The 12503-nt window shown below is 30.0% G+C and overlaps 1 protein-coding gene and 2 long non-coding RNA genes across 17 annotated transcripts in view; all 3 read right to left on the bottom strand.

The window, feature by feature from the left end:
• The window catches only part of LOC105976363 (lysine-specific demethylase JMJ29-like), a 37358-nt gene extending 36518 nt beyond the window's left edge, over positions 1–840 (bottom strand). For 7 of the 15 annotated variants that reach the window (XM_088827034.1, XM_088827055.1, XM_088827026.1 and 4 more), the window contains exons 1-2: positions 530–823; positions 32–81 (exon numbers count right to left, since the gene is read on the bottom strand). The gene's annotated coding sequence lies outside the window, so the exon portion shown is untranslated. Of the gene's footprint in view, positions 1–31; positions 82–529 lie in introns of all 15 variants that reach the window. The other 8 variants (XM_088827030.1, XM_088826991.1, XM_088827002.1 and 5 more) reach the window with 4 other exon arrangements.
• Positions 841–4594: 3754 nt separating this feature from the next.
• LOC148772283 (uncharacterized) lies at positions 4595–5609 on the bottom strand. Its single transcript, XR_016035014.1, has 2 exons — positions 5240–5609; positions 4595–4913 (listed from the first exon to the last, which is right to left on the bottom strand). It is a non-coding gene; the product is annotated as an uncharacterized LOC148772283 (long non-coding RNA).
• A 769-nt stretch (positions 5610–6378) lies between these two features.
• LOC148772282 (uncharacterized) lies at positions 6379–7133 on the bottom strand. Its single transcript, XR_016035011.1, has 3 exons — positions 7047–7133; positions 6623–6926; positions 6379–6539 (listed from the first exon to the last, which is right to left on the bottom strand). It is a non-coding gene; the product is annotated as an uncharacterized LOC148772282 (long non-coding RNA).
• Between the last annotated feature and the right edge of the window lie 5370 nt (positions 7134–12503).

The raw sequence follows: 12503 nt of genomic DNA, 5'->3' as shown, positions 1-12503 counted from the left end.
CTAGGCTTCAATATCCAGATTAAAATATTACCTGATACTGAAAATACATCTCTCACCAGGTCTCGATCATGCCCCATATTCCTTCAAACAATGAGAAGTAAAATTAGCAGGAACCATTTCCTATAGATAATATGAGTTCTAAACAAGGAGCAGCAATTGTTCTATAAACGTAACCAGTATGACAGAAGCAGGCTAGCCACGCAGACAAGATTGTAAGGCATACAACCTAAAGACATTGTTCGATAAACGTAAAAATTAATATATGACAATAGCAATTGTAACAGTTGAAAAAATTACGGTATTATCATATAATCACTTATACTTATACATTGATATAATAATTCACAGGGAAACGAAAGAAAAAAAAAAGCCACTGCAAATATGAATTTCCCAAGAGTTCAATTAGGTATGAGGTTCCCCAATTAATTCGACCAAAGTACTCGAAATTTTACTATCAAAAAAAGGCAGAGAAATTAAAGGCAATTGCATTTTCATATAATTCACCAAAACAGTAAATTTAATGGCTTACAATCTCGAAATAGCCATCCGATGAAGAATTTCCACATCCAATTTACTTCATATATCTCCCACCACCATAACCACGGCGGCAAGCATAGCCGGAGCACATTAACCAAAACAGTAGTCATCCTCGAATTACCGTGCGCCGAGAAAGAATACGGCGAGGGATAACGGCCGGTGACGGTGACGGCGGCGGCGGCGACGGTGGGCATGGACATTGCAACTGCCACCTAATGGGGTTTAATCTGGAGAGTGGAGAGATTACAATTTACAACTGATCGTCGGAAAAGGGCTTTTTTATTTGATGATCATTTGCTAAATAAATTAAAGTTTAAACCCTAAAGTAAGCATTATATATCACTTCAACCCCTCAAATTAAGCATCAATATAATTTCAACTATTCTAACTAAGCATTAATATGACTTTAACCCCTCTAACTAAGAATTGTTGCAGTTAAACCCTATTATTATTTTTTTCAAGTTGAAAAACCTAAAAACAAAGGCAGCGACTATTTGCAATTACAATTTTACTTAGGGCAAGACCAAATGAATTTTTTTTATCAAATTAAGTATAAAAAGACTATAATAACCTTAATAAAATACAAACAAAATAAACATTCTTTTATTAATTTACTTTTGCAAGACCAATTTAAAAAAGAAAAATTAATAAAAAAAAGAAAGAAAAAGCAAATTGAAAAACGAGAATTGAAAAACGAGGAGGAGGGAAGAAGGGAAGAAAACCAAAAAAATTCAATTGCAGCACTCGCCGCCGCCCTTAGCCGTCGCCCCGTCGCCGTTGAAGTCCACCACCACCCCCCCCCCCCCCCCCCCCCCCCCCCCCCCCCCCCCGTCGCCGTTGCAGTCAACAAGCACTAGAAATATCCCCGTCGTCGCCGTTAATCGTTTTCTCGTTTTTCGCACCTCATTTCATGTACAAAAAATTCGACGTGTACAGGTCGAAATATGCTCCGAATATCGACACATTAGTGTCGAAATATGCACCGAATATCGACACCAGAATGTCGAAAAATTCAATAAAAATCAACAGTACAAAAGTGTCGATTTATGTTGAAATTTTTGACACTAGTGTGTCGATATTCGGAGCATATTTCGACCTGTACACGTCGAATTTTTTGTACGTGAAATGAGGTGCGAAAAACGAGAAAAACGATCACAAAGTACAATATTTCTTACCTCTTTGTGTTCTTCGACCTTAGAATCCTCCATATTTATGTCTTGTGTATCCATAATGTCCTTCTTTTCAAGTTTTAGTAAGATTTGAGGGTTTTGGAGAATATGGAAGATTTTTTTATGGAAAAAAGTGTGTAAAATGAGTGTGAAGAAGAAGATGTTGGGGTTTTGTTGGGAGAGTGCTTTCCCTCGTTTTTTTTCCTTTTTTTTATTCCTTTTTTTTTTTGTTTTTTTTTTTTTTGTCTTGCAATAGCAATTAGCCTTATTTGAATTAATAATATTTAAATTAATATTGGGGATATATTTGTAATTTCCAGTCTTGATCTTAGTAAGTTTATTTATATTTTGATCTTGCATGAAGTAAGGTCTTGCACTTATTAATTTCCGTCTTGCATATATTTGTTGCCAAAAACAAATCATCAAATCACACCATGGAAGAGACTTGGGATAATTACAGTTTTGGTCCACCAAGTTTGCACGTTTTTCACTTTTGATCCTCCATTTACCGCCGTCAACAAAATACACACTAATGTTGTCACATTTTAACACATATAGTCCTTCTGTCTGTTTAAGCGTTAATAAGTAACGGTCAACTGTTGAATTAGGGCTAAATTTGGGATTTTTCACAAATAAAAATTGCACTCAGACCCCTGCATTCTTTTAAAATATTGTAAAATCCCCTAACATTTTATTCAACCCTAATTTAACCCCAATTTCATCATTTAATCACTTTTGACAAACGACCCCGATTTTTACCACCATTACCGCTGACCGTTGAACGCCGTTGATTTTTTTTTTACTTTTTTTTTATGCATTGACTTTTTTATTTAATATTGATTTTCGCCGTTCACCGACATTGTATTCCTGGTTAACAATGTTGACTTTTTTTATTTTTCTTGATGTTTTACGAACTTTTTTCTTTGACTTTTTTTCCGATTAACACAATTATGTATAACACAATAATAATACTATATTAATATCTAGTATTGTAATATTAAAATTACAAACTTTTAACACAGTTTTTATCTTAAATTCTAGGGCCTAAATACAATTTAAAAAAATTCTAAAATCTATAATTTCTTCCCCTCAATTTTTTCTTCGTGGAACCGCTAGTGCATCCCAAATTTATTCCCAAGAAAATATGAAGAAGATGAATTAGGCATGTGCGGAGTAATTTGAAATGAGATAACCACTCTAGTACAACGGTATTTGGGCTAACACCGGCCGTTAATTTTTATCTCTTTTTTTGTCTTAAATTTTTTCCGTCATTGAGATGCATTGACTTTTTTCCTTTTTTTTCTTTATTTTGATTTTTTTTGTATGATAATATTTTCTCGCCGATTATCTACTTTGATTTTTTTTCAATTATATTTTTCCATTACTCAACAATTTAAATAAAAATAAAATAAAAATCAAGAAAAAAAAATGTCAACGTTGTTAAGCCGACATTCAATATCGGTGAACAGCGGGAAAAAAAGATCAATTGGCAAAAGAGTCAACCGAGTTAAAAAGAAAGTCAACGCCGGATTATCAAATTTTGAAAAATCGGGGTCATTGGTTAATTGATGAAATAGGGGTTAAATTATGGTTGTATAAAATTTTAGAGGTTTTTAGAATATTTTGAAAGAATACAGGGGTCTTATGCAATTTTCTCAAAGAAAAACCCCAAATTCAACCGTTGACCTTTACTACTTAACGGTCAAACAGACGGAGGGACTAAATCTGTTAAAATGTGACAACATTAGTGTGTATTTTGTTGACGGCGGTAAATGGGGGACCACAGTAAAAACGTGCAAACTTGGGGGACCAAAACTGTAATTATACCAAGAGACTTCGATTGCTATTTGAATCACTCTTGAAACCCAATTTATTCCAATATTCATCATTACAGTAGAACCTCGATAAATTAATAACCTCGATTAAAGAATAGTTTCTCTCGGTCCCTACTCAGTGAAAATGTGTTAAATTATTAACTCGATAATTTAATAATTCGCTAAATCAATAGAATTCCCCTAGTCCCGACTGTATAAATTTATGGAGGTTTAATTGTATTTTGAATTTTAGCACAACTACTACCATTGTTCGCTATATAAATTTTAGACTAATATTATAATGAGAGTTGGTACTAGCTCGTCGTTAAGTTAAAGAATACATAATAAATCATGTCACTCTCCTACTTTCTAATTTGTCGCGTGATTTAATTTTCTTAAAAAAAAATACTCCAAACCTAATATAAGAAAATATCAAAATAATTAAAATAAGATACATTATTTTTTATTTTATTGTTACAGAAACTATGTACTAGAAAAGATCAAATAAAATGGCACTGCATAAGCAGCTGCAGTTGCGTGATGGTTTGGAAGTTTATCAAATTGTATTATACTCAGTGTTTTGAACTGGACTGGACCGGCTGGTTCAACCGATTAAATCGCGAATCATTGTCTTGTCTGGTCCAGTTTGACAGGTTGAAATGTAATATCAAAACCCGAGTGAAACGGGGTTTTTTTTTCTTCCTAAAATTGTTTTTTCTTAATAAAAATAAACAAATAAAATGGCCAAAACGATGTCTTTTTACTATGATTCGGTGTCATATGTGTTTGTTGATATGTTATGTGTGTAAAATAAAAATAAGTCGGTCCAACCATGAAAAATGAGTAATGAGTTAATGTGTGAAAAAAATATGTTTTGTATACTAAAAGATGTGTATAAAAAATGAAAAAACCGGTTAAATCGGTCCAACCATGATCCAGTAGCTTGTTCCCGTCAATGTCCGGTCCGATTTTTAAAACATTGATACTCATCCGTTTTATATTATTAAGAAAATTGAATTATGGTATGAATTACAATGTAGGAGAAAATGAAACTACTACAACTAACACAATATCTTGCTACGAAATTAAAGATATATTTTATAATAAAAAACAAACAGTTCACTCATGTCAAGCTGATTCGCCAAACTCACAAAAAACGAAACCAAAAAAAAAAAGAATATTGCTCAAAATTAAAGTATGAAAAACGTTAACGCATCGGTACATATGCTGTCACTGAGATGTAGAAGACTCGGCGGCGGAAGGAGGCGCAAAATCTCTTGCAAAAGATAGGCTTTCATATGAGGGTCAATAAGGTGGCCTTTTGTTTTGAGAATTAATTTCATCCTCTCCAATTCGCTCTTCACTTCTGCAAGACTAGGTATACGTATTTCCCCTGGAATAAGAAATGATACGTAGCCGATAAAAAGGGTAGAAACAACATATATATTCATGAATTAAAATTGCAATAAAACATTAAGAGTGCACATAAAGATCTTCACGTCAAGAAACGATTACAATAAATAAAACCTTAATTGATGATTTAAGCTATACGAAGAACATCTTTATTTTTAGAAAGTTAATTTGTAAATAATCCAACAAACAATAGAGCGTAAAACGAGCAAAGGTGTCATAACCAATCACATATTTCACATTACAATTTTTTCGATTGACGGATAAATCATAGTAGAGAAGTGCCAGGATTGTAATTACGAAATTTACCTTCAGACTGGGCCGCTTCATCTGAATTTTCCTTCATTGGTAACTTCACAATAAGAAAAAAATAAAAAAAACGGGTCATCAGAAAGAGGAGCAAGATAGCTAGGACACAAAAGTCAAAAGTTAGTCGTAGAAAACTAATCTGCAAATCGAAATGACAAAAATATATGACCTATTTGAGTACTCTTTCTAATCCAAAGTAAAAGTTGTCATGTTTTCAAGAATATCCAGAGAAATAAATATTGCCAGAAATAAATGGCTAAGTTAATCAACTCGGGAGGGGGATGAAAGATCGGAAAGTACAAAATCAAAAACAAAAACAAAATAAATTGCGTATCTCATTAAACGAAATGCATCTGATTTTGAACCAGAATAAATCAAAAATCATCAATTTGATAAAATAGTTGGAAGATGGAAAATTAAATGTTGAATACAACTGGGTAGGGGGTGGGGGGGTGGGGGGGGGGTGGGGTCATCATTAGAAAACTAAATAAAAAACTTACAAATATGTGTGAGAAAATGATGAGAAGAAAACTGAAAGAGGAATAGAGAGATGCGAGATATGGGAATGAATGGGGGAAGAGAAAACGAGTATTATATAATGGTGAGAAAATCTACCGTGATGAGGCCGGCAGCCAATGCAGCGATTCGCAATAAATTGTGCCTTATCCAGCCACGTCACGCCAGCTCATCTAACGTATCAGCGTTGACCAATCTTAGCTGGCAACAATATACATTTTGGAAAGATATAAAATATACCGGACGGGTTTGATAGTACCTTACTACATTTTGTGAATTTCTCATGAGCACCTAAACCCGATATCCACTGCTAACAGGCATGTGCATTCGGCAAACATAACATTAGCAAACAGAAATATCAATTGGCCTTTTCCGAAACTTAATACTAAATCAAAAAAACAGAATCATTAGCCTGCATCATGCCAAAACCAACTCGAATTCGAAATTCATGAAATCGGACAAAAGTATGGCACAAAATTATAAATTATAGTTCCACAGATGAAAATGTCAAAATATTATTCAGGCTAACCGTTGAAAATGGTGTAACTAAGATGAAAAAGAGCCAGCACTGGAGATTATTTTATTAATGAGGAGTGTAATCTCTTTTAAGAGATACTCTTTCATATAAGGTTGAAAATGGTGGCCTTTCGTTTCGAGAGCCAGTTTCATCCTCTCCAACTCCCTCCTCATTTGTAGAATACTAGGTCTCTCCCCTTGCTGAGCTGGATTTTGGCGTACATTCCCATGCTCAAAGGGGGGTGCAAATGGACTTCTTAACGTCATACTCGGAAAGAACAAAATAAAATGAATTAACATCGTATCAAAGACATATGTTTAAAAAGCCTATATATGTATATATTGACTTACGCATCAATCTTGTCCAAGTACTGCACAGCTTGGCAGACAGCACTGAGAATCAATCCCTTCACCTGTTTCATTACGAGCCGTTAGATGTCGTCCACAATCTTTGTTTTCTTACAAGCAGACAAATTTTATTCATTATATATCTTTGATTTTGTTTATTGACAAGACAATCATATTTTTGACATACTTGCAGCTTGTCTTCCTTACAACTATGATTCTTTGGGAGACGTCAATACTCCGTTGATAGGCGGATGCACTGACCGACGCTTTCAGCTGAAACAAAGTCGATGGACATACTCGTACACGACTGCAAGATGGAACACGCGCACAAATATTAATTGCAAAATTCACAGCAAAAAATTTACATTCGACTGAAAATAATTGAAGTCGTCGTTCACGAAGTTGTATAGGAGTCAAACACTCAAACCTTTAAGTTTCTAGCTTGGTACGGGCAGCCAGCTGGTACCAAAACTGCATCGCCTAATCTCTGGACAAAGGTCTATTGTTCAATTCCTACAAAAAAAAATATATAAAATAGATAATCAATATATACAGATTCACACATATACCACTTTACAACACAACTAGTACTTCACCCGTGCGTTGCACGGAGGTCAGTTTAAAAAAAAATAAACTAAATAATATGTAAACGACTATCTATTTATAACAACATCAATTAATGTAAAACAAAATGAAAGGAAATAAAAAAAAATTATCTCTTCATTCAGAGTTGTAACATATGAAATGCAATTAAATATTACCAAGAAGAATACTTGAAACGCGCAAAACACGATATGAAGATGAAGTGAAATCATTTAAAACATATGGTATACCTCTATTTCATGGAATGCAATCTGCTACACTATGTGAATTTTCTACAAAATAACTAACTTAACAACAAATACAACAGAGATATTCAGATACAGTGCAAGTTTATCACTAACAACACTCAATTAGTGATGCACATTACTCAAACAACAACACAATTTATAAATATTGCAAAAGAGATAAGATGTATACGCCACCACCAATAATGATACTAATACTAATAGCAATAATGATACCAATACTCATATCAATACTGATACTAATACTAATACTCTGATACTAATACTGATACTCTGATACCAGTACTGATACCATTACTGACAAATACGAATAATAATACTGATACTCTGATACCAGTACTGATACCATTACTGACAAATACGAATAATAATACTGATACTAATATTAATTCTAATATTAATACTAATACTAATACTAATACTAATACTAATACTAATATTAATACTAATACTAATACTAATACTAATACTAATACTAATACTAATACTAATGCTAATACTAATACTAATACTAATACTAATACTAATACTAATACTAATAATAATACTCATACTCATACTCATACCAATACTAATACTAATACTAATAATAATACTAATACTAATAATAATATTCATATTGATACGAATACAAATACTAAGAATAATACTAATATTGATACTAATAATGATAATAATAATGATACTTACATTGATAATGATAGTTATATTGATACTAATACTAATACTAATACGAAGAATAAGACTAATACTGATACTAATACTAATAATAATACTGATACTTATAGTGATACTAATAGTGGTATTGATACTAATATTAATACTGATAGAAATACTAATACTAAGACTAATATTGATACTAATAACAATAATAATTCTGATACTGATATTAATACTTATACTCATACTGATACTCTTAGTAATATTATATTAATACTGATAATGATATTGACACTAATATTGATACTCATAGCAATATTAATATTAATACTAATACTAATTCTAATACTTATATTGATATTGATACTGATACTAATACCGATACTTATACATTTACTCATAGTAATACTAATACTAATATTGATACTCATATTAATACTGATACTCATACTCATACAGATCATCACAATCATATTAATACGAATATTGATTTTAATATTGATATTAATATTAATACTAATACTAATACTGATACTGATAGTGATACTAATATCGATACTGATACATATATTGATATTGATACTGATACTGATACTCATACTCATACTGATATTGATACAAATATTGATATGATGCAAATATTAATACTGATACGGATATGAATACTGAAACTGGAACTGATACTGATGCTGATACTGATACTAATACTGATACTGATAATGATACTGATACTCATAATGATACTGATACTGATACTGATACTGATACTGATACTGATACTGATACTGATACTGATATTGTTACCGATACCGATACCGATACCGATACCGATACCAATACCGATACCGATACAGATACCGATACCGATACCGATACCGATATTGATGCCGATACCGATACTGATGCAGATACTAATGACGATACCGATAATGATACCGATACTGATATTGATATTGATACTGATATTTAGACTAATATTAATATTAATATTAATACTAATATTAATACTAATATATACTAAAACTAATATTAACACTAATATTAAATATATTAGAAACATCAAGAAACACGTATTAAATATATTAGAAATTAATATTTAATTATATATATTATCAAGCTGGCATTAAAATTATTTAAAATAATATAAGGGTATAAGCAAACGTTAAGACGTGAAAAGAACGTTAATCGTTGTTAATAGGATAAATTACGAAAATCCTCATGAACTTAGGCTAAACTACGGAAAGCACCCCCACTTATCGGTAATTACCAAAATCTCCCAGATGATTATTTGTCTTACACGACCCCCTTATACTGATATTTGGACTAATATTAATGTTAATATTAATATTAATACTAATACTAAAACTAATATTAACACGGATATTAATACTAATGTTAATACTAATACAAAAATTATTACTAATACTATTAATAATACTATTACTAATACTAATACTAATACTAATACTAATACTAATACTAATACTAATACTAATACTAATACTAATACTAATACTAATACTAATACTAATACTAATACTAATACTAATACTAATACTAATACTAATACTAATATTAATATTATTTCTAAAACTAATATGTTAATATTGTTAATGTTAATGCTAATGTACATATTTTAATGCTAATACTAATTTTAATGTTAATATTAATCTGAATATGCTTATGCTGGTTATTATTGTAATACTAATATTATCCAAATCCTTATCCTATTCCTAATCATATTCATAACACTAATCATGATTCTAATCCTAATCATAATTCTAATCCTAAACCTATTTCTAACATTAATTATAATTCTAATAATTTTACTACTAATAATACTAATGCTAATGCTAATGTTAATTCTATTTAGAATTCTAACCATAATCCTAATCCTAATGCTAATCATAATCATAATACTAATACATGTCACTAATTGTAGTACTAACCAATAATCATAATCTTAATTATAATTCAATTACTAATATTAATCACAATCATAATCATATCATAATCATAATATTAATTAATGTTAATTATAATACCATATTAATCCGAATCCTAATCCTAGTATTAATATTAATACTAATTCAAAGAATATTAATTATAATCATAATTCTAATGCTAACACTAATCACAGCCTAATTCTGATTTTGCATCAATGTTTTTGCAAGTATATATTATTTTGTATAAAATGCAATTCTATTCAATCTCGCAACTTTTATATCAAATTCCTCATGTGTGATACCTGAAACATCAAGAAACACATATTAAATATATTAGAAATTAATATTTAATTATATTATCAAGCTGGCATTAAAATTATTTAAAATAATATATGGGCATAAGCAAACGTTAAGACGTGAAAAGAACATTAAACGTTGTTAATAGGATAAATTACGAAAATCCTCATGAACTTAGGCTAAATTATGGAAAACACCCCCACTTATCGGTAATTACCAAAATCCCCCATATGATTGTTTGTCTTACACGACCCCCTTATGGTGTGATTTTTTACGGAATCTTTTTATTCCATACAATATCCCAAAAATTGTGGATTCTACCCTTGCATACGTGACATTTCTTTTATCTTACTTTTTAAATACAAAAATTACCCTTAGGGGATGTAATAGTATTACTAAAAAGTTGTGAATATGTTATTTAAGAAGACTAAATATTTCGTGTAAAGTCCCCCTCAGATTAATTTTTGTCTTGAAAACGTACCATAAACAAATGTGTGCATGGTAGAATCTGCATTTTTAGGGGAATATTCCACGTAATAAAAAAAATTCCATGAAAAATCATACTGTAAGGGGGTCGATGTAAGACGGAAACAAACATTAGGGAAATTTTGGTAATTACGAATATGATATTAAATTAGTAAAAAAGATAAACATATTCTCTGGTCATGTTCATGTAAAATGTATAATATCAAATAATTTATTCTGCAATATTTTTTTTTATATAAATCCAAGTTTATGAATTAAAATACAAAATTTTCGTAACACCATCAATCATACAATTATAATAAGTGAAGATTTTAAATTGAATTTAAATAAATTTAAATTAAATTAATTACTATTAAAATTAAATTAAAAAATTAAAACTATTTAGGGTTTCCAAAATAGTTGATATATTTAGAGTATTTTTAAATGGTATGATATAAATATATAATAAAATAATTTAATATCTTTTTAATTTTGGAAAATGGTGACATGTTTTTTGATGATTTATTTTCACCAATCAATTTATCACATGGGAAGAAAAAGCGTGTTTAATTCATGATTGGAGTATTTGACAATAGAATAGCTGAGCTATTAATTTAATTAACCCAATTTATATAATCAAGCACTTAATCAAGAAGTTTTTTAAAAAAAAATAATAATTGTTGAAAAGGTCAATTAGTTGTAGTGAGGTTTATGGTGAGTTAGATGTTACACCCGTGTATTTACTTCGGATGTATTTGAATCGTAGATATAATAACTAAATGAGTATATATTAAACATACATACACGTGTGTTTATGATTATATGCAGATCTACAGTTCAAATTCACTCACTGTAAATAACCAAGTGTGATTTTTTTACGGAATCTTTTTTATTTCATGTAATATCCCAAAAATTGTGGATTCTACCCTTGCAGACGTGATAATTTTTTTATCATACTTTTTAAATACAAAAATAATCCTTAGGGGAGGTAATAATACTACTAAAAATTTGTGAATATGTTATTTAAGAAGAATAAATATTTCGTGTAAAGTCCCCCTCAGGGTAATTTTTGTCTTTAAAACGTACCATAAACGTGACATTTCTTTTATCATACTTTTTAAATACAAAAATTACCCTTAGGGGAGGTAATAGTACTACTAAAAAGTTGTGAATATGTTATTTAAGAAAAATAAATATTTCGTGTAAAGTTCCCTTCAGGGTAATTTTTGTCTTTAAAACGTACCATAAACAAATGTCGTGTGCAGGGTAGAATCTGCATTTTTCGGGGAATATTCCACGTAATAAAAAAAATTCCTTGAACAATCATACCGTAAGGGGGTCGGTGTATGACGGAAATAAACATCACGGAAATTTTGGTAATTACGAATATGATATTAAATTAGTAAAAAAGATAAACACATTCTCTGGTCATGTTCATGTAAAATGTATAATATCAAATAATTTATTCTGCAATATTTTTTTTATATCAATCCAAGTTTATGAATTAAAATACAAAATTTTCGTAACACCATCAATCATACAATTATAATAATTGGAGATTTTAAATTGAATTTAAATAAATTTAAATTAAATTAAAGTTAAATAATACTATTTAGTGTTTCCGAAAAATTTATATATTTAGAGCATTTTATAAATAGTATGATATAA

The sequence above is a fragment of the Erythranthe guttata genome, chromosome 2 (assembly GCF_056151865.1).
Source record: "Erythranthe guttata isolate IM_541 chromosome 2, IM_541, whole genome shotgun sequence".
Taxonomy (NCBI): domain Eukaryota; kingdom Viridiplantae; phylum Streptophyta; class Magnoliopsida; order Lamiales; family Phrymaceae; genus Erythranthe; species Erythranthe guttata.
This window is presented reverse-complemented; position numbering and strand designations above follow the sequence as displayed.